The sequence below is a fragment of the Acinonyx jubatus genome, chromosome D3, assembly GCF_027475565.1.
Source record: "Acinonyx jubatus isolate Ajub_Pintada_27869175 chromosome D3, VMU_Ajub_asm_v1.0, whole genome shotgun sequence".
Classification (NCBI taxonomy): domain Eukaryota; kingdom Metazoa; phylum Chordata; class Mammalia; order Carnivora; family Felidae; genus Acinonyx; species Acinonyx jubatus.
In genome coordinates, this window is record NC_069392.1 from 64051086 (window position 1) to 64074929 (window position 23844).

The window sequence follows — 23844 nt, forward strand, 5'->3', positions numbered from 1 at the left end:
ATATGATAGATAAGGAAAGGGACTCTCCCCAAACCAGCCAAGGATGATCATTTCCTATCTCACCTACCAAATAGCACAGTAATACTAATCCTACCTTCCTCACCAGAGTAATGTAAGGCTCAAATAAAAAAGTTAGATTTGGGGCACCTGGGTGGCCCAGTCGGTTAAGCATCCAACTTCAGCTCAAGTCATGACCTCGCAGTTTGTGGGTTCGAGCCCCATGTCGGGCTCTGTGCTGACAGCTCGGAGCCTGGAGCCTGCTTCAGATTCTGTGTCTCCTTCTCTCTCTGCCCCTCCCCCACTTGTGCTCTGTCTCTCCCTATCAAAAATAAGTATATGTAAAAAAAATGTTTTTTAAAGTTAGATTTGAAAGGGATTTGAAAAATTGAAGCAGAGACTCAAGTAGAAATTATTAAGATGATTCATTCTCCTAAAATCCCTGTGCCTTGCAACTATCTCCTGGTGGCATCCACTATACTCTCTGGGCCTCTCCCCTATGGTGGTGGTAAAGGTCAGCCCTGTTCAGTAGTATCATGCCCTGGAAAGAATGGGGGGCTGGGTACCACAAGCCTAGCCCTTACTGTGTGTCTTTCCATGGCAATCCATTTAACCTTATGGAAATTCTCAATATCCTCCAGCCAAAGACCATCGGGAGCATACTACAGTTAAACATGTTGGGCTTATTACTCTTTGCAGCAAGGGAGAATGCACACCATGAGGAACCACAGAACATTGCAGTATTAGGGTGTTAGAAAGAGCCTATTACAGTCTTTGGGCCTTGGTTGCATGATGTGAGACAGGGTCTAAGGAAATAAAGATTTTCTCTAGATTGGATGCTATAACAAGTGGGGAAGAGTCTTATCTTCATCTCATCTACAGTGAGAATAAGGATAAATCTATGACTGGTAAAGAAGTAAAAGTCACTCATTTTACCCACAGTTTGATATTTGTGGGTGGCATGGTGGCCTTGTTTTTGTCTATGTCTAGACAAAATTATGAAGTGACCTTGCTTTGTCTTATTTTATTATGGTCTCAGAATAACCTTGTCTGAATTTAATATTCTTTGAGATTGTTTTTGTCCAATAAGAGAATAACATGACCTAGATGTGAGTGCCAGGCCAGCTTTCCGATGTCAGGAGCTGTTCTTTATTTTCTTTTCCAAAATTAATTTAACTATTTACTGAACCTCCTTAAATTTTAGTTTCCTCATCTGGAAAACAGAAATCACAATTCTAAGCACTGTGTTGGGGATCGAAAGCAGTAACATTTGTGAAAATGCTTTGTTAACTCTCCAGTTGTTTGACAAATATGGAACTGCCTTGGCCAGTTCTGTTCTCCAGATCCATGACCTGTAGAATTTCTCAAGTTTTCCTGAGCCATATTACCTTCATATTACCCCTCAGGAGCTAACACATCTTACCTAGAACTTCATAGCTTGAGTCTTCTGAGAAAGCTGCTCTTGAATTCTTCTGATAAACCTCTCTCCATAGATGAAGCTAGCCAGTCTTCCTCACTTGTTAGACAGTAAGTTATCTTCTCCACCAGCGGAAGCTGAGCTGTCTTGTAGGACAGAATCTAGCAGGCTTAATCCAGGCAGTTGATAGTGATACTGAGCATATATTTGATTAATTAATCATGCACTCTTCAAATCCAAACATAATTGGATATTAGATTTGGAAGACACTAGACATATTCTTGACCAAACCTCTTATTTTATAGTTTAAGAAATTAAGGATCATAAAAGAAAAGACCTCCTGCATTTAGTTTTCTGTGGTCTTTTGACTATAATCATCCCAAACTACATGAGCCACAGAGACACAGAATGGGATTTTATATATTCCTTTTGCTTCCAGATCCTGACCTGAACCAATTGAGAGCTTCAGCATTTGAGTTAATATTTTATTATTTTCTTCTTCACTGTATCTTGAGAATAGCTCTGAGGGATCCAGTAATATGGACTATAAATGCTTTAAGGGGCAGACTGGTAGGAGACAAAAATGTGAATCCAGCTTAATTCAAGTAACATTTTGGAATAATACTTGTGCTAGATGTTGGAGATATAGAAAATAACACAAATTCTACCTTCAAAGAGTTTATGCTATTATAAGAAAGATAGTACATGTCAGAGTGTATTGAGGAATATAATGAGTGTCAAGGACAATGGTATTTCATTCTACCTAAAGGTATAGGAGAAGACCATGCAAAAAAGTTATTTATGCTAGAGTAAGTCTATATGACTTGCTCTGCAGTATCCCAGCTACCCATATTACGTCTCCCAGGTTCTCCCCAGTAAACTCTTTCCACCCTACTTTTGCTACCTAGAAACTAAATGATTACCCACACTGCATTATTAGAAAGAACCATATGCCCTTATAGGTTACAGTGAGTTTAAGTTAGGTGCCATTAGTCCCTGGAAATATTTGTATTTTAGGCCTAATTTCTACATAAAGAACTTATGAAAGTTCTGGTCACTTGGTGGGCACTTCATAAATACTCCTAATATATCAAATAACACCAATATTTTCAAATGCCTTTTTTTATACTTCATGTCACTGTTTTGAAAAGAGCTGCTAGATATGCATTTGTTCTGTGACCATGGCAGTCTTGTGTAATGTATGGCAGAGGAAGAGTTTAGTTTAGAACTGTGAAAACCTTTAAAATTGTCTCATCCAGTGATGGCAAACAGTTTTACTCTCAAGAAAAAGCTCTGTTTGGTTGATAATGGCTGTTATAAATGCAGCGTTGAAAGGGATTCTGAGTCTAGTTCAGTAGGAAAGAGTACCATAATCTATTAGCACTATGTGCTGTGGGCCTTGACTGCCTGGCTTTTTTTTTTTTTTTTTTTTTTTTTTTTTTGGCTTTTTTGCTACACATTTGCCTTCCCTGATGTATTCTAGTACCTGGATTTGTCAAAAAAAAAAAGCAAATTAAAAACCAGAGAGGAAAGTGACTTGCCCAAGATCACACAACGAGTTAAGACCAAGTAGGAACAAGACCCATGTCTCTTGATTCCAAGTATATTGCTTTTCCTGTAATCCTAGGCAGCCCCCAGAAGCAGGTTCTATGCTGGCTGTCTGCAGAAAATAGAGGACATTGGCCTATTGTATGCTAAAACAGCTCAGCTCCAAGTGGAAAACATAGTGACCATATGGAAGCGCCTTCAGCCAAAGGCACTTCCGAACTCCATCCAGCTCTTAGAATCCCAGAGGCTGGGAGTTAAAATGGGCTTAGCAGTCGTCTAGTAAAACTATCCAGCCAGTCGGCAGCTTCCCTGATGGTCCTAAACAAAATTTGGATGTAGGCAAGATTTATATTTGTTACACTCCCATCATCCCATTACATCCTTGCCTTCTCTACTTCTCCCCAACCTCCTGGGGCTCCTTTCATGGGCCTCCAGGTGTTCATACCCTTATGATGCTCTCAGTGTAGACCTTCAACCAGGCTTAGTCTTGCCCCAAGTTGTTCCATAACTCAAAATATCTGCGTCACTATCCCTGCCAAATGTTATATAAAAGCAATCTGAAAAATATCCTTGGGTGGCTGCCCTGGGTTCTGCTTTCCAGGCTTCTTTACTTCCTTCACTTCTGGACCTATCAATTCCCTCTTCTTTCTCACTGCAGTCCCCAAGGGGCCTCTGACAGTGAGATGAGGTGAGAAGAATGAGTGAGGTTAATCTGAGATTCATTTGTGGAATGGATTTGAGAAGGACCAATATCAAGGGTAAATCCCCAGAAACATGAACAAGTATAGGAAGCCAAGAAGAGTCTCTGGGTTGGCTGAGAGCGGGGAGAGAATTGCTCTTATATACAGCATGCTAGCATAGGCACTGCAGAAGGAAATAGAGACTGGATGTAAATTACAGTTCTTTGAAAATGAAAGATCTGAGACGAGAAGCCTTTGCACTTTTTCTTAAACCACTGGGACCTAACCCATGCACCAAAAGGAGGAGTAAGAGCTTGAGGGCACCATATAGATCCTCTCTTCCCCTGGCTGTGACATCCTGGCTTCACCTCCAACAGTTGATTTCACCTTCAGAGTAAAGAGCAGCATGGAACCCTTCCTGGCAATCCATGAACAAGTTTTGCTGCTATAAAGTGAATGGATCAGTCTGTTGCTCTCTGTGGGTTCTCTCTCCATAGAGCTAGGATTTTCTGTGTTCTTCAATGGAAATCAGCCGACAGACTTTATAAAGGAAACATTCCCCACTTTCTTGTGGATGCAGAGGATGCTCCAAAGTCATCCCCAATCTGCCTTGACCTGTCTCTGAAGATAGGCATGGATTTAGGATGGACTGTTAGGCACTGCTGCCCTCTGCTGGGTGGTATGTAGCCAACTGACCCCACAAGGTGTTCTGTCCACCCCAGCTGCCCAGCCACTGTCTCTGTCGTCCCCTCTCATAATCTATCTTGCACCTCATGTTCAAGTGGAAAACCACAAAGAAACTGAGGACCCAGGAGGGTGTATGTACCTGTATGTGTTGAGGGCAGATGGCACGTAAGTATAAAACCCAAATGGCCAGTTGTCCTCAATTAGGTGAAAGCTCTCTGTGACTCGAGCGAGACCTTAACCGAGGTATCATTCAGCTGACAGCCCCTCGCTGGTTACCGGCATGATAACACCTTCAAGCAGAGATGACCAGGGGGCTTTCAAGCTTTACCTGCCTTCTGCTACTGATGAGCTAAAACACAGAAGCAAAATGGGAATAATTGGATGGCAGGGGAACATCAGGATATTGTAATTGTTCTCCTTGGAGATGAAAAGGGAAGCTGAAAAACATCTGCACACTGAAATCTGCTCCGATGTGCTAAGTGGGCCAAGAAAACCTGCAGCCACGAAGTGGGGCTAATTTACTGCTCTAATCACCAGCATCCAATCTGAAGCCAGACATTATCTTAAAGTACACACCAGTTCCAGGTGGTGCACAGCAAATGTTTGATTAGTGCTACCAAATTCCCTGCAACTTGATAATGCTTCTAAGCACGCAGGAGTCACAGGGCGGCTCTCCAGTGGTGGGGGCTGCTGCTGGCTTGGCAGCAGGCTATTTACCCTTAGGTCACAACCTCCCCCAAGAAGCACAGCTCAGCCCTCTTCCCAGGGTGCTGAGGTACTGGGTTTAAACAGAAAAAGAAAGAAAGAAAGGAAGGAAGGAAGGAAGGAAAGAAAGAAAGAAAGAAAGAAAGAAAGAAAGAAAGAAAGAAAGAAAGAAAGAAAGAACGAACTTAGCAGAGGCACAGGGAAGTAGATTTAGTAGATGAAGAACCAGACTGTTTCCAGTAAAGCTTGAAAATGAACTAGAGGGAGAGTGGGGGGATTAAAAACCCATATAGTGTTTGCTATGTCCCAGGTGCTGAGTATTTTATACATTTAGCATCCTCACATAATAGTACATGGTTACATCACTGTTTTCCCATTTTGCAGATGAGAACTGAGGTGTAGATAATTTAACTGACTCACCCAAGATAACTCAGCTAGGAAATTATGGAGTCATAATTTGAATGCAGAACTGACTTTAAAAGCCTTCAAAGTAAATGGTTCTGATGGACACAGGAGTTCAAATGAGGTACTGCAGATGTAGGATGTTCTAGAGGTTACACGGAAAAGTAAGAGGAAGACTAGAAGCCAATCAATGGCTTCAGATAAGATGAAAATAAATAAACTGGAAGCAGCTGAGGTCTTCCCTGAGCCCCTTCCATGTCCCCAGGACTGCATTGAGTGCCATGAGCGAAGTGAAAAGCACAGTGCTTGCCCTCAAGGAGCTCAGGGTCTATTTGAAGGAGAGGAGATTGTTTGGCCCAGAAAGGAGAGGTGCTTGGGGTTCAGTGTTGAGAGCTGCACTGACAAAAGATGACTCAAATCAGCAGAGAAAAGAACATATGCCAAATGGTGGAGGTGCAAGTGATGGTGGTGAGTTATTCTGGGGTAAATGAGGAGGACCAGATGAGAAATTACATCTGCCTAGCTGGAGTGGGTTCAAAAATTGCAGCTGGAAGCTACTTCTGGCTGGCTTTTAAAACCCAAACTGAAGGGTCAAAGGTCTTGTGGAAATTTCATAGATGGGAAGGGAGATCATATTAAAACTGAAGAGAAGACAAGGTAGAGTGAGGATTGGTGACAAGGAACTCAGTTTTCATGACACCTGGAGTTGGAGCTGTTTCCTGCAGTGTCCTCTACAAATCAAAGAGCCCAGGAGGGTCTTAGAAAACCAGGGCCAACCTCAACCTTGTGGTCTGAAGGCCCACAGCACCCCCTAATGGACCCAAGCATCGCCTCCATACCTGGCTTCTCCCCTTCTTCCATCATAGCTCACCTCCTGGGGTCCCATCCCAAAAAGACTCACTTCTTGCTGAGTGGCAGTGTGCACAGCTACATTAACAGTTACACAGAGTCTTGCTAACATGTAATCCTAGAGTCCCCCTCCATTCAAGGGGCCTGCTTTCAGAAGCAGAACATCACTGTGGTTGTCAGCATGGACTCGCTGGGATTTGAGTTTTTGCAGTGATATCAACTGGCTGTGGGACCTCCAGCATGTTACTTGACCCTCCCTGAAACCTCGGTTTCCTCAACTGTAGAAATGGAATGGTGACAGTACTTACCTTTCAGGGACACTGTGAAGGTTGATGGTAATGTATGCAAAACACTTGGCATATAACCAGGCACAGGATGAACACATGCAATAAATAGCAGCTTGTTAGTAGTAATAGCATTGTGATTCAATCTGAATTATTCTCTATGAACATTCTATGAATGTTAACTCTCTCTCCCTCCAGACCTGGGCTCAAACTGTTTGTGGAATGCTCATATCTAAATTACAGTTTTTCTCTAAACTGGGCCTAGCCCAGTTGCCACTTCTTCCGTTGGATTTTCCTGTACACTCTACACATTAAGGAATCGCTCTCCATAAGAATTTTGCTGTATCTCCTTTACAGCTTTCTTCCTTATATTATAGTTGTGTTTGCCCATGTCCTGTTTCTGTCTTATAAGGATGAGCTGCCTATTTTAGTCAAAATAGGCCAGGCTATGCTGCAGCATCAAATGACTCCCAGTCTCAAAGGTTTTAAACACTCACTCTCTCACGTTCCTTGTCCATCATCTGGGGGGCTCTGCTCATGGCAGTCACTCAGGGGCCAGACTCAACCACCATCTCACACTTTCCTGGTCACCATGCATGAAGAAGAGTACTGGGAGGGTCTCACACCAGCACTTAAATGCTCCAGCATGAAAGTAGAACCCATGACTTCTTGCCACAGCTCATATGCAAACTGATCATATACCCTGTCCCCAACGCAGGGAGGCAGTAAATACAACCCTACCATGTGCCTCCTCACCCCCAAGGTGAGGAGAACTGGCTATTGGTGAGAATGAGTAGTGGGTACTACATTTCTGGAAAGCAAAGGCAATATCCCATTCCATTTTGCACTGCCCCTCTTATTTACCCAGCAGCGTGCCTTATACACAGTAAATGCACAGCGGAAATCTTTGAATAACTGAATGAATATAGTTGTTCACATTTATGTTATCTTTCCCAGTAAAGATCAATGCCTTAGATCAAAAGTCTCTCAATGACTGCTTGTAGAAATTTCAGATATCCTCAGGGCAAGTCCAAAGGGGTGGTACTGGTCACAATTCTGTTCCCCTCTTATTCACACTGTGTGTTTTTACATGTAAAAAGTTGTATGAATTATTATGGCAGTTAGTAACTTAAAGGGATTATTTGGCCTCAGAAAACTGATTCGCACATGAAATAGCACTTACACATAACATAGCTGAAAGACAGTCCACAGCTACTTGTAGAAAAGGCATAAGAGCTGGTATATACTATGTCCATAGGAGAGACTGAAAAATAGATTGATCCCTTGAAAGGTCAGGCTATATGGGAAGGAGGTCATTCTTGACCTGATTTTTAAAGGCAGTGTACAGTCTGGGAATGCTCAGAGAAGGAAGAGTCCCCAGTCACCTTGTTCATATCTTAAAGAAATCATGAACCTGAAATAAGGCCTTACTTTATCACAGATGGAGAAGAGTTTCACTTCTTAGCTCTTAACAACAAGAGCTGTTGAATTATTTGAGAGCTCCTTCCTTTCCTTCCCAGCAGTTGGGGCCACTCTGGCATTTCCCTTCAATGCCCCAAGGCCAGCAGTACCTGGAGTTGATCATTCATATATATTCAGATACATAACCGCTAACCCTTCATCTCCACCATCCTCCTTTACTCCCCAAGAGATCATGAAAAAGATAGGAATTCCACCCATGTTTCTGATTCCACATGCTAGCTAGAAAAGAAGAGTATCTCAGCACTTGCATGGAGAAGAGGTACAGATCACAAATCCTCCACTGCAATCCATAAATATAGAGGGAGCATAAAGGCCACAGGTGCACATAGGTATATGTTTGTGCGTGATAGGACTGTAAAGCCAAGGGATTCTTCTACCTCCAAATGTGGGTTGGCTCCTTCAAAGAAGGCATGCTGATGTGCTAGAAGCATCTCATGGAGTTTTTTTAAATATTGAATAAATAATTAAGACACAAATAAATATTCATATATAAAAATATGTGCATATAAATAGACACACAGTAATCTGGCATGGATAAGCACAAGAGTTAACCATTTGAGAGAGAAAATCTTTTGATTTCAAATTGTTTTGATAGAAATCTTCTTAAAATATATGACACAAGTGTGAAGCTTTGTATAGAGAGGAAGCTGGCCAACCTGAAGCCATTTGCTGGTGATAAAGATCATCTTTCCAACCAGTTAATAGGCAGCTGTTGAAGCGTATAGCTTGAGTAATGGTACAGAATGTGTGCTAACTTCAGGACAGGCTTGCAACTTGTTTTTCTGACTAAATTTTGATATTGGTTTGATGCTTTATAAATTTTCTTTTTCATAAATATGGGCTACAGTTTCCATGTTCATGATTTTTGAACCATGAATTTTCTCCAAAAGTAATGGTCAACCCAGTGGCCAAACTAAGCTTTTCCAAAAAACTGTCTTATTCTTCATTCATACCATTCCTCATATTGAAGATCTGACCAATTTTCTGGGATAAAAGGCACTGTTCTTGTAGTTACTCTCAGAGTCCCAAATCAACTTCAACCAGCATTCTGTCTTCCTTGGATTAAGCTAACAGGTCAGCATTGCAAAACTGTGACATTCTAGAGTTCTGCTACAAAATGTTTCTCAAACAGTTACTCAGCTATAGAACTGAAGTTGCTTTATATTTGAGGATATTTTTCTTATAAGTGCCAGAGGGTTAGGCAGGTCTTAAGCAAAATAAGAAAACTGATAAAGTTTGGATACCTCACCTAATGGTTCTCTCCTTCTTTCTCTCCTGTTTCCTGAGCTGAGTGTCCCATGCTCATCCCCATTCCAAAAGATCTATAGATTAGATTTCACACTCTAAGGAGGAAAAATGTTGACCCTGCTTAAAGATCTTTGTATTTTGACAGATATCCACACTTTAAGTTAAAACATCTTTGTAGCATGCAAAAGCCCCAAGGGCATTTGGAGAGAATTTGAGAGGAGGAAAAGGGCCTTTCCATAGGTCCTGGAGCTGCAGAGCATGGGTGGCCCCTTATTCTCCCTACATCCCAGGCTGCAGGATAAGGGTGATGTGAGCACCGGGAGAGAGCTGAGTTCTGGCGCAGACCCTGGCATGTCCAGATAGTGCTAAAGAGAGACATATATCTGTCCTGCTTCCTGTGTTCTATGTGCCATCCTGTCACTGGGCTTTGTGAGGCAAGCCCTGAACAACCTCAGGCAGTACCTCATCTCTGCCTCGTTAGCTTGTGGGGCTCTGAGAATGGGAGAGTCAGGATGGAGTAAGTAGTTTTGCAGTCCACTAAGCTTCACAGTGGGAATGGCTGTCCACCTTGTGTCCATTGTGCTTTCTGCCCCACACCCTCATCAGCGAATTCATTCATTATGAAAAAATTTTTTAATGTTTATTTTTGAGAGAGAGACAGACAGAGCATGAGTGAGGGAGGGGCAGAGAGAGGGAGACACAATCTGAAACAGGCTCCAGGCTCTAAGCTGTCACCACAGAGCCCGATGCGGGGCTTGAACGATCTGCAATATCATGACCTGAGCTGAAGAAGAATGCTTAACCGACTGAGCCACCCAGGTGCCCCATTGTATTCATTCATTATTAAACAAACATTCCTGGGGTGCCTGGGTGGCTCAGTCGGTTAGGTGTCATGATCTCACAATCCGTGGGTTCCAGCCCCGTGTTGGGCTCTGTGCTGACAGCTCAGAGCCTGGAGTCTGCTTCGGATTCTGTGTTTCCCTCTCTCTCTGCCCCTCCCATGCTCATGCTCTCTCTCTCTGTCTCTCAATAGTAAATCAACATTAAAAAATTTTTTTTAAACAAATGTTCCCTTTATACCTGCTAAACACCAGGCACTTAGTGAACAAAGAAAACCCTACCCTAAAGGAGCCTACATTTTATTATCCAAGACAGGTAATTTTAAAAGATGCACAAATAAAATAGGGTATATAGAGAATGGGAAGGGAGTTAGGAGGTGAGTGTGAATAGGGATGTGATTTTGGCTGGGCTGGTCAGGGGTGAAAATGATAATAATTGCCACCTGTCACGAATGGCCAACGGGGCCAGGCACTGAGCTGAGGACCTTCCATACTGTTCACTGAATGCTCACGATAACCAGGGGGAGGCAGTCAGTATTGCTGTGCCCATTTTACAGATGAGGTAGGCAGCATCAGAGTGTAAATACATTGTCCTGGACACACAGAAAGAAGTGAAAGCAGGTTCCAAATCCCCAAATCTTCACTGTGCTTAACCGCAATGAGCACAGCCACCCAAGGCCATTTGGCCCCTTCAGGACACACTGTCACCAGCAACCTCTCCCTCTCCACACACACATGCTTTTCATCTATAATATGCTGGTTTTTCACTTTGTATCTAAGACTTTAATTTTGTTTGATGTGTATGCATTCTCATTGCTAAATGTTTAGGGAGGAGATTGAAAAAACACAGATGACTGGCCCCAGGTATTACTGGGGCCAATGAAAGCACCGTTTTTTCACAGCACAGCATGGTAATCAGTGTGCATAGTGTTGACCTGGAATTCACCATAAAATGTCAGAATACATTTAATCGCTCTGCTTAAAATGGGCCAGAGTAGAATAACAAATTTTTTAAAAATCTTCTACTATAATGGCTATTGTATACACTATTTGCTTTAACTGGCACATAACATGCTTACATAAAAAATTCCCTTATCTAAAATACTGAAATAAGGTATCATTTTGTGTGACAGTAGACTTTGTATCTGAACCTTTGAACATATGTATATGCAAATATGTGTGTGTATAATTTTTCTATCTCACTTTGTAATAAAAATGTGTAGACAATTAGAACGTTCAGTATTTAAAATGTTGGGATTAAACTTATTTTCTTTTTAAGAGCACATTTGCTTTCTAATAATGTGAACCAACTTATTTTCTTTGCAAGAAAGCAGTAAATTCTTGGTGAAGATAGAGCATGAAAGATTTTTCTTCATTGGCTCCACTAGCATTCTTTCTACAAAAAAAACCCACTTTGACTGGAAAGCCTCTCCTCTCTCAATGTTTCCCCTTGTACCTATGTGATAGTATCAGTTAGTATCAGTTTTATAAGTTGATACATTTAGATCAATTTTGTATGCATATGATCTTAACCTATTTTTGAAATAACTCAAAAGGGTCCAGGAAGACCCAAACTCCTGAAAATGCCTTGCTCCCTTCTGCCAACCCATGCCTAAAATTTTGCTGGTATTTGAGTCACTCCCCTAATTGAAACCTTGTCCTCTGCTGCAAAAATTTATAAAATGTATGCACTCCTGGGAGACATGGCACATCGCTTGCTGCTTTAACAGGGAAGCACGCATCAGTTCATCTTTTTCTACAGAAAAGGTTGTGACAATAGTTTGTCTCTGTGCATCATGGAAAGCCAAGGTCTGAAACAAGACAATACTCAGAAGCTTTTGAAGGTTGGATAGCCCACGAGGGTGGGAGGGATCTTGAAGCCCCCGAGAGTCACTAGGAGTAGACCTGGTTCATCCACTCTGACTTCACCTTCTCCAGGTTGACTGAGGGAACATAAGGCTGACTCTCTTCCCCACCCTTTCTGGCATTACTCTGGCCTGATTTGCAGGCTGGATGGACAACACTACCATTTTTCTGCCAGTTCTCCATACCAGAGCAGCAGCCAGTACTCACTGAGTTCTTGCTCTAGACCGTGTACCTTATAAGCATTATAATCCTGCTGAATTCCGACCCCAAAGCTCTCTGTGGTATCATAATCCCTATTTTACAGAAGAGAAAATGGGACCCAAGTTCTCACCATTAGTAAGTGACAGAGGTGGGATCCACTCTCAGGTCTAAAAGGCTCCAGGCTCTTAGCCCATCCTTAACCCTGTACCTCAGATGGTCTTACTTAAATTTTTTCTTATTGTTTGTTTATTTGTTTATTTTGAGAGAGAGAGAGAGAGAGCAAGCAGGGGAGGGGCAGAGAGAGAGGGAGACAGAATCCCAAGCAGACTCTGCACCTTCAGCATGGAGCCAGATGCAGGGCTCCAACCCTCAAACCATGAGATCATGACCTGAGCTGAAATCAAGAGTCTGGCACTTAACCGACTGAGCCACCCAGGGGCCCCTCTCAGATGATCTTAATCCATTCAAGTCTGCCTACTTAAGGCAAGTCAGCCTTTTATCATTTGCCTTGTTAATGAAACCAGAAATATTATGCACATTAAATGCTTTGCTGTGCTGCAAAAATACTTTCATTGCTCAAAGTATTATACGAGGACAAATGACATTGAATTGAAAATTTCTGTGCCTACTTCTTCTCATTGTTCTGTTGCATACCAGGCTGTCAGGAGTCACTTTCCACTGATGTAAGTTGCTACTTTACTTTACTTGATTTCAGATAATTTCTTAAGATATTGGAAGTAAAAGAATCATGCTCTTAGAATGGTGTATAAATTGAAAGTTAAGAGACACTGAATCAAGTCCTCAGGCTTCGCCATAAATATATGTGAGGTTTGTAGTATCCTTTTCAACTCACAGTGTTTTAGTTATTTTAAATTTAGAATCACAAACTGTCAAAGTAGAAATTACTTTTAAAATATTATCTATTTTTTTTATATTGGTCATCTTAGCAGTTGTGAAGTCCTGTCTCATTTTGGTTTTCATTTGCATTTCCCAAATGTTTACTGATGTTAAGCATCTTTTCATACACCTGATGGTCATTCTAGATCTTTTATGGAGAAATGGCTATTTAAGTCCTTTGCCCATTTTCCTCATCCGGATACTGTACCACTAATTGAAAGGCCTCAGGGAACATTAGATGTTTGGCAACTATATCCCATAACTAGAGCATGAAGCATTTCTGGCCAAATAAGTCATTCTTAATCTTTTCTCATTTAACTTCTGGCAAGTCATTTCATCTACATTCCAGTTGTGCAGTTTTGTTTTGTTTTGTTTTTTACCTGAGGTTAGCCTTGCATATTTTTTATTAAATTTTATGTTGTTTGTTCTGCATCTATCTATATAGAGAACTTTTTGACATCTTAGTAGCTGGCCCTCCCAGAGCCACATGATTGTATAATTGTTCCTTCTATGACTTCATATAAAATAAAACTGCTGATCATGTCAAGGGAAGAGTCCTGTGGGACTCTACTAGAGACTTTTCTCCATCTTTATAGTGGTTCATTAACCTATACCCTTAAGGTCAGTTATTTACTTAGATACATGTTCATTCAACAAACTGTGAGAATTCCTCCTGTTTTATTTTACTTTCTATTATTCATGTTATTTTGTTATCATTTTTATTATTGAAGTTAGTTAGTGGGGCAGTGGAGTAGGAAGGTAAAGAATACAGCTCAGGAGTTGACCTGCCTAGTTTGAATCCAGGCTCTATCACTTACTACCTTGCACAAATTAATGAATCCCTCTGAGCCATAGTTATCACAATTGTAAATTAGAGATAACCATAGGACTTACCTCTTTAAAGAAATATTTACAGAATTGAATAAATTAATCTATGTAAAGATAAAATACTTACTCCAGTGCCTGTTCCATGTAGACCCTCAAGAATTAGCAGTAATGATGATTATGATGATAATGATACAAATAAATCACCTGCCAGTTGATATTACTTGTGACATGAATCCTCATGGGGGATTTAGGAAGTAGCATTCACTGAGGACCTACTATGTGCCAAGAGCTTACATATATAATTTCTGTTAATTTTCACACACAAAAATAAGTAGATATTCTATGTACAGAATTCATTTTACATATAGTAAAACTGAGGCTCATAGAGATTAAGTGAATAAGGCAAGGCCCATAGAGTTTTAAGATAACACACCAGGATTCTAAAGGAATTCTTCAGAGTCCAAAGCCCTCCCCATCAACCTTTCTTCTTCCGATTTCTTTGCATTGAGTGTATGGCTGACATCAAGGCTGGATATTTACTTTTGACCAACATCAGATAATGAAGGCCAAGGTTCTTGAGGGAAAGCAAATGACCATGCCACTTCCAAGCTGTCTTGAGCATCAGGCCAGATTCTTATCATGAAGCAGCAGGGATTGGGTGGGCAGACATTACTATAAAACAATAGTGTGCTCAAAAGAACTGAAAGCAGGAACTTGCACAAATATTTCTGTACCAGTGTTTGTAGCAGTATTATTTACCAACAGCTGAAAGCAACCCACATGTTTGTTGATAGATGATCAGATAAACAAAATGTTGTCTATATATATTGTGGAATATTATTCAGCCTTAAAAAGGAATGAAATTCTGACACGTGTTATAACATGGACAAACCTGAAGACATTATGCTATGTGAACTAAGCCAGACACAAAAGGACAAAGACTGTACAGCTCCACTTACAGGAATTTATAGGAGTAGTCGAACTTACTGAAACAGAAAGCAGAATGGCGGTTGACAGGGGCTGAGTGGAGCAGGGAGTGGGGAGCTATTGTTGAGTGGGGACAGAGTTTCAGCTGAGGTTAATGAAGTTCTGGAGATGGACAGATGGTATAACAATGTGTGCATACTTAATGCCACAGAGCTACACATTCTAAAATGGTTAAATTCTGTGTTATGTATATTTTACCACAATAAAAAGTATATTTAAAGAGCCAAAAAATAGCGTAGATGCTCACTTATTAGACTAAGTTCCATCTCATTCGATCCTCATAATAATTTCAAGAAGTAGGTCTTATTAATGCTCTAAATTTTGACATGAGAACCCTAAGGCTGAAAGAGGTCCAGAAACCTACCTCTGTTCACACAGCCAGTAAGGGCTGGAGTCAGGATTTGAACCCAGCCTGGCTTCTGAGTTTATGCTCTTGCCCCCTGTGCTAAAATTGGCAAAGCAAACTAGAGCTCCAGAGTCTAAGGAGAACCTTCGGCTTTAAGCAGTAGAGGCAATGCCAGAGCCGGGGTGAGGTCCCCTGTGGGGGATCTGCTGCCCAAGTTGTGAGCACCTGAACCAGCAGAGGAGGAGCTGGCCGACCCACAGGCTTTGAAGCCATCACACTTCTCTGAGTGGTGGAGTTAGAGTTTATCTCCAGTTCTGAACACCTTCCCAGAGCCTCATAAATATCCCAGACGTGGGAGACCCAGCTGAGGTCCATCGTCAAGAAGTGCATGTGGGTGAAATGCCACTTCCTTGGCTTCTGTTGTTTTTTTGGCACTAAAGAACTTGGGAGGTTCCCTGCTGGTGGCTGATTTTTGTTTTTTATTTTCCTTTCATTATTCTGTTTGATAGGGCTGTAGGGGAGGAGAAGAATATATATTATGATGGAACTTCTTTTTCCCCCATTTGCATCTATTTTTTTCTACTTTTTCAGATTTTTCTTCTATTTGCTGCCACCCACACACTCCCAACCACACAGGAAGACAACTGGTGAGCTTACATTTAGAGTTAGAAGGGGTCTGATTATGCTACTACTCCTGCAGAGGAATTTGCAAATGTGAAGGGTAAGAGCCAAGGGACAAAGCCACCCCGTCAACATCCTCTCCATTCTTTTCTTCCTCCTCATACTCACCAATCAGCTGTGGCCCCAAAGGTCCTACAGACCTGAGGCAGTCGACTGTCTTGTCTCCATTCATGGCCGCATCACAGTCAATTGCAATTTATGCTGCAAGAAGCTTGTCACCTAGCAGTATTTGAAGTATGGAAGTTTAGGGTAAATTTTTTTAATGTCATATTATTTGAAACAAACTCACCAAAAATGTTGCGAGAATAGTACAAGGAGGTTTTATATACTCTTCATCCAGAGATGCCAATCAGGCTACACATCAAGCCAATTATGCCAGTCAAGCTCCGATGATGTCCTTTATGGCAAAAGAATGCTGAGTTGCACCCAGTAGTCACATCTCTCTAGCTTCCCTCCATCTGGAACAGTCTTTTAGTTTGTTCTCAAGTGTCATGCTCTTTACCTTTTTGAACATTACAAGGCAGTCGTTTTGTGCAATGTCCCTTAACTGGGGTTGGTTGCATCCTTCCTCATGATTTGACCCATGTTATGCATTCTGGGCAGGAAACCACAGGATGAATGCTGTTCTGCATGTTGGCACCCCTCAGGTGGCATGCAGTGTCAGTTTGTCCCAGTCGTGTTGGTACTGTAGTAACCTAATTAAGATGGCATGTTCCAGGTTTCCCCACTATGAAATTATTTTTCCCTTTTGTACTTAATAACTATTTTTTGTGTAGATATTTTGAGGTAATGTAACAATCTCTTTCATGGTCCCGTTTCATCCGCTATTTTTAGCCTCCTCTGTTGTTTCTTTCTTGCCTGTTACTGTGATTGACAAAAGGTGATTTCCTAATTCCTTCATTCCTTCTACATTTATTAGTTGGCATTCTCCTGTAACAAAGAGCTTTAATTTCACCCCATGCTTATATTCATTTATGTATATCAACATTGACTCATGGATTTCTACTTCATTCAATGGGTCATAATCCATTCCTATCACTGTTTGTTTTGACATTCAGCTTTGTCCTAGATTTGGCCAACAGGAGTTCTTTCAATCTGGCTCCTGAGTCCTTTTCATCTAGTTATGTCATTCGTTGAGCCCTTCATTGAATTATACTTTCCCTGCCACAGCCCTGGAGTCAGCCATTCCTCCAAGGATGCCTGGTTCTTTTTAGTGGATGATGGCAGCTGGAAACTGAGATCTGGGTGCTGGATGTGCTCAAACCAACTAGGGTATTGCTGCTTTGAAGACTTCTCAATGGCAAGACTCACTCCCTGCCTCCTACACATCTTTACTCAAATTTCATCTTCGTGGGCCTTCCCTTCTACCCTATATAAAATAGCGACCTCTGACACCAGACCTAGCCATAGTTTATCCATCATTCTTGCTTTAGTTTTTCCCAATCACTTATTATTATATAATATCATAAGTATTTTAATGTATTTACTTTATTAACCCACCCACCCCTTCAAAAATACTGGCTTAATGAAGGTAAGCACAATGCTAGGTGACCAAAACAAATGAAAATCCTTGTCCTCATTAAAGAATGTGAACAATGTGTAGGAGTTACCTAGGGGAAAAAAAGTCAAGGGCAGAGAAACCAGATGAGCCTACACCAGGCCAGCCTGTGTAGTTCAGCAAAAGGATTTGGTACATTTCCATATAAGTGCCACAGGAAGTCCCTACAGGGTTTTAAATTACAGGAGTGACCTAATCTGCCTTATATTTTTCAAAGATCACACTGGTTGTTTAATGGAGAAATAATTATATAGGGGCAAGACTTTTAGGAGAGATAGGTGTATGCAGGTTGTTGCAGTGGTCCAAGAGAGAGATGTTTGCCTAGGGTGGTGGCAGTAGACATAACAGTAGAAGACTTAGGGGATATTTTGGAGACAGACTCCCTAAGACCACTGGTGATAGATTAGATGTGATGGGTGAGGAAGAAGGAAGTATCAGTAATGATCCCCAAGGTATAGCTTCAAGAAGAGGGAATTGAATCTGGGCCTCTCTAGCTTCAAAGCCTGTCATCATAACTGCCTTGACATCCCTAGATGTATATAAGAGGATAAGGTTTAGCAGGTGAATATTTGGATCAAGAATTGCTTTAAAAAATCTGTCCATACATCTTTACGTACCAGGGAGCCAAACCCCCCTCTAGTCAAAGAAGTGATGATCTAGGCCCTCAACACCTATGACAGAGGCCTACAGTCCCTTTGGAGGTCTTAGCAGAGAGCCAGGAGCTGGCAAAGAACCCCCATGAAAACCCAAGAATGAGGAATCACATTCTAGCTTTCTTACCTAACACCCCCTCCTTTCCTTTCTTCCCATAAAAATGTTTCTCTTTGTAAATGTCTATAAAAGATTATTGTCTGCATTTTATTTAATTATTCTGTATGAAGTAATTATGAGAGAATAATCAGCCAGTTCTCCGATAATAGACGTTTCATAAAAGAACACAAAAGACACTAATAAAGGCAGAGCCAGCCCTCATTGCTGTCATTATTAGTTTCTCTACATCTTTAATTTTCACACATTTTTATTGTTTGCCTGAAATTAATTGTCCATTTCTTTCCCCAATCAGGTTTATTGCAAGTGGGCCACTTCTAGATTGTTATACCATTGGTGTGTTTAGCTGGTGAATGTCCCAGTAGATCTTGTCAGTATTGAAATATCTATCTAGGAGGCCAGGAGGAAAAGAATAATAAAATCATTGTCCCTTGGTTGTCTAAGGGTATCATTAGAATTCAGCCACTCCCCCCAACCTGCCCCTGCCCAACATCCTCATTTTACAAACAAGGAATCTGAATCCTTAAGAGGAACTTGCAGACTATTTGGTGGCTGTCTTGAGACCAGAACCCAGACCTGTTGCATAAATCTAGAACAGTGGAGATGTAACAGGATTTAACTAATCTCAAGTAGAATTTAATTTCCTGTCATAGGTGTGAACCATTGATAGGATGGCATCTGGGGCTTCACCACCCCTGCATACACTTTTAGGATGGATCTTCCTTCAGCTCCTAGCTTCTAAAAAATTCTTGTTATGAATAAGACACTTCAGTATTCCTTAACAGGTTGTATTAATATCCTAGGGCTGCCATAAAAAATATCACAGACTAGATGGTGTAAACAACAGACACTTTTTTTCTCACAGTTCTAATGTCTGGAAGTCCAAGTTCAGGGTGCTAGCTGATTCGGTTTCTGTGAGGCCTCTCTCCTTGGCTTACAGACAGCCACCTTCTCACTATGTCTTCACGTGGCCTTTCCCTTATGTTGCACAGAAAGCTCTTGCTCTGTTGTTTTTTCCTCTTCCTATCAGATTAGTTCCCCAACCTTATGACCTTATTTAACTTTAATTACCTCTTTAAAGGCCCTATCTCCAAATATAGTCATTAGGGGTTAGGGCTTCAACATAAAAATGGGGTGGGAGACAGAATTCAGTCTATAACTGGATAATAATAATTAATTCTATCATAGAATTCTAAGGATAATAAATTAAGTTTATCACATAATCTTTTTTTTTTTAACTTTTAAGCTAGTAATGGTAATAATTGCTTGGAAGTGACATTAGTGTTCCATAACTTTGGGCCATGGATATAGTGTTGTCTCTCAAACCCTTAAAATGGGTTATTCCTGAGCTCCCTGCATTGCTGCTCACTCCTTCTCATGTGAGCTGACCAGGGAGTCTGTTCCAGGGGTGCACCCTGGACACAGGAGCAGGCAGGAACTTACTGGACACTCCATAACCTAGTTCATGGCCTCAGCATTATTCACCCTGCATGCTGGGTAAGGACTATGGTTTATCTGTCCTCCTTTGTATCCTCCTTTGAAACAGTCAGAGATGGATGGATGGATGGATGGATACTTTATATGAATCAAATTTGATTGCCAAATTCCTCTGCTTACAATGCTTTAGTAGCTTCCCTATATCCAGAGGGTGAAGGCTGGCACGGATTTCCATGATCCAGCTAAATCCATTCCTCCAAGCTCAGAACTTCTCACTTTGACACCAGCCCCTTTTCCCCTCTCTGTACATGCTAAGTTTTTTGCAGTTTTCTGCCTACCCGTAGCCCTACCATACATATGTGTCTTTGCTCATACTGTTCATGCTGCCTAGAAAGACCCTTCCTTTATCTGGTTGGCTGAGTTCAGGCATCAAGACACCCTCACTTCCTCCAAATTTGGGAGGTTCTCACATTATCTGGGCTCTTATTGCTTTCTATCCAAATCTGGAATTATATGTGTCCATTAACTTGTCTGTCTCCCTCCATTAGATATGACACTGTTATCTGTATATCTTACTATCTAGCACAATGCCTGATACACACATGTTTAATTAGCCAAGTGTATTATGATATTATTAATTTTGCATTATGTAATAATAAGGCTAGATTCTAATCTATGAATCAGAAGCTGGTGCAGTACATAGATGTGTAAGAAAGTTTATGGTCTTGGGAGCTCAGAGAATTTGGCCAACTCCTGAGTTCCCTCCCTTTCCTCCTTCTTCCCATAAATGGGAGATGTCTCTCTTATAGTGCTTCATACTTACTGGAATGGGAAGCTTGGTGGACAGTGGGAATGATGCAGTAATTCCCAAATCTGTCTGAATCTCCTGGGAAACTTATGATTACATGTTATCAGACTATACGCCCTATTTCTAGTGAATGAATCTCCCCAGGAGAGACTCCAGGTGTCTCTGTGATCAGCCAGGTGGCAACCACTGGTACAGTGGAAAGAAGACCAAAGCTGAAGTTTCTATCTGGTCTGGCCACTGATGAACTGAGCCTCCTTGGTAAGGTCATTCATTTCTTTAGATTTTTACCTTGGTTTCTATGCATGTAGAAAGAGTACAAATGGATTAAGGTTTGTCAGTCTTATTTTTATAGCAGTGGAACAAAATCTTGCACAGAAACCCAATACATAAACCAAAAAAAAAAAAAAAAACCCAAAAAACAAAACAAAACATGGCTGTAATGGTTGAGGCTGAAGAGGACTTCCCACTCAGCCTCATTCTCATTTCCACCAGCACTGTCCTGAGAAGCCTTCAAGACACTTCCGTGCGGGACTTCCAGGGCTCTCTAGCATATAATTTGCAAAACCTTAGACCAGAAAATCTATGTCTCTTCCAGTTGGCATTTTGTCACTCCATGGTAACAGTGTGCTTACTTACCTGATAAGCCCTCAGGTCACTTTATGGAAGTGTCTGGAAAGTTGCAGAATATCCCCCAGGGCAGAAGAGCAATCTGAGGATGTGCAGGAAGAGTTCCAAGAAAAAAAAGGCAGAAAAACAGTTGAAACAGCTCTGGAGCTCTGAGATGCAAAAGGTATAGGGAGAAGGACATCAGTGAGCAGAACACATCAGCAAGCTAAAGCCGGGAGAGATACAAGTAGCAAAGAGTTGAAGTAGAAGAGTCCAGATAAATCCAGGGCATCCAGAAATTCCTGTATACCTCAATAAGAAATCAGAGAGGGGCACCTGAGTGGCTCAGTCGGTTAAACACCGACTTCGGCTCAGGTCATGAAACCAGTGTTTGTGAGTTCGAGCTCTACATTGGGCTTGCTGCTATCAGCACAGAGCCCACTTTGGATCCTCTCTCTCGCTCTCTCTGCCCCTCCCCTGCTCATGTTTGTGCTCTCTCTCTCTCTCTCTCTCAAATGAATAAACATTTATAGATAGATAGATAGATAGATAGATAGATAGATAGATAGATAGATAGATAAAAAGAAATCAGAGAGTGCTTATTGCTGAAATAGCAGTCAGTATCAGGATTTATCCCATCTAATTCTTCCACATGGAGGGAAATATAACCTAATAAACCCTTAGTACCGTATGGTTCTGTTTCAGGACAGTGTCCTATTCAAAGAAATAAAATTTAATGACCAAAGCCAATTAAAAATATCTAATCTGTACTGGTATCTTTGAGGTCCAAATTATAACACATAGCAATAGTTCTCTAAAATCCACTTTTCTTGCCTCTCCACTTCTTTTCCATCCCCACTGTTAGGGTCTTTTCATTCTAGAAGTTCCTCATCTTCCACTGTATTCCCCTGACTCCACCCAACACCCAGATGGAAACCTCCTTGCCTGCAAAGATTTTGACCAGGTTTGACGATGTATGGCTCTACCTCATGGTCCCCCATTCATGCCTAACTCAGACTCATTCCTGAATGTCTTTCCTTTCATTTGAATCCACCTCATAATTTTAACCCAGTTGTCCATTCAGAAGAGGTGCTTTGAATGCTATCTCTAGCAAGAATTTTTTCTGGATGCTGAGCCTTGCTGTTGGACTCTGCCTGGTTTGGACCTGCCTCTTCCTCCCACCGCACACCACCCCCCATCTCCTCCTGTCCTGACACTGAGCAGACCCACCCAGAACCTTGGAAGGAAATTCATGATACATGAGGCTTCAAAGAAGCAGACTGTGAGGAGCCAGGTACCAGTTATTCTCACCTTTCACTCCAAAGACTCTTCTCACAAAAGCTGAGTCTCCTCGATACCTAAACCACTAGTTAGTAAGCAAAATGTTTGCACTCACCCACAACAAGAGTTAATTGCCTGATCCAAACTTTTGAAATCCTGTATTCTTTCAGCTAGTGCAAGATATAGACCTGGCGCTGGGAGACAGCACCACTGTCCATTCAAACAACACGTCACATACATCTGGCGGCTTTGCAAAGGGGCAACTGCAAGCTCTAATCTGTGAGCCTACGTAGAGGAACTCTGCCACAGAAACAAATCTTACCATTTTCGCTCACATAATAAGCAATTGCAGTTATGAACCTCCCCACGTCGCTTGCTTAATTATTACCTAGGTCAGGCTGAAGTACATTTGGTGAAAATTGAGCTGCCTTTCTTCGAACGAAGGCGCAAATGCTTTAGTCTTCACTGTTCATATCATTGCTGGGGAAATCAAGCTGGCATATGTTTTCAGTAACCACCACTGAGATCATTTCTCTCTCCCTCTCTGGGGGTAATTCTGGGAAAGGAAAGCATTCAAAATATTATATTTGCCATCCCCTAGCACATTCATGTCATGTAGCACCTACAATTAATGAGTGGTACTTGTGAGGATGTGAGTCATTACAGCAAAGCATTTAATTCCATTCTTCTCTAACGCACTGATTTAATCCACCCTGAGTTAAACCAGAGCTGTAACGCACCTTCCCTGAATAGAGCTCTGTGAGATAACATGGTGTGTCCGAATGACAGTAATTTTGCACATGTACATAGCAGCTTCCAGGCTAGGATCTCCAAGAGTTGCTTCGTACATGGTAATTGATGGCACCTCTAAGCGTTACATTAAACATTTAATTGAACAGTTAAATGTGGATTAATGAGGCCATTAATTAATACAGTGGGGAAGTCTACAATTCTTATCTGTGAACCACAGAGAGGATTTCCCCACACCATGTATTTGAAACTCCATCAGGAAAATTCAAAATTGTGCAGCTGTTGGCAGTGGGGAAGAAAAAGTGCAGTGAAAGTAGAAATAGCATAAGGCTGGCAGAAGAAGACCCAGAATTTGGAGGCATGAGGCTTTACTACCAACTAGTTCTATGACTGTGTAATTCACTTTACCCCTCTAGGACTGGTTTCCTAATCTGAAAAATAGAGATGTACAACATTATCCCTAAGATTTATTTTATTTAACCAATGCTCTGAGAGTCTATGAATTTAACCAAATGGATTCTGGGAGTGGTTCAGTTACTCAACCATTGAAGTATCTGTTGACTTCTGCTCCCCAAACATGTGGCTCAAAGCTCCAACCCCTCCAGTTACAGCCCTCCACGGGCAGGTGGAAGAGCACTGACTTGGAATCACAAGTCCCACTTCCACTCTGCTACCAGAGATGAGATTCCAGA

The 23844-nt window shown here is 41.5% G+C and overlaps 1 protein-coding gene and 1 long non-coding RNA gene across 6 annotated transcripts in view; one reads left to right on the forward strand and one right to left on the reverse strand.

Annotated features, from left to right (window-relative positions):
- Nucleotides 1-23844, forward strand: part of SLC14A2 (solute carrier family 14 member 2) — a 442799-nt gene that overhangs the window by 165460 nt on the left and 253495 nt on the right. The gene's annotated exons all lie outside the window — the stretch shown is intronic.
- LOC106972965 (uncharacterized) overlaps nucleotides 1-23844 on the reverse strand; it is a 225317-nt gene that overhangs the window by 12870 nt on the left and 188603 nt on the right. Inside the window, exon 11 of the long non-coding RNA XR_008291425.1 lies at nucleotides 22791-22958. This is a non-coding gene — a long non-coding RNA (uncharacterized LOC106972965). The remainder of the gene's footprint in view (nucleotides 1-22790; nucleotides 22959-23844) is intronic.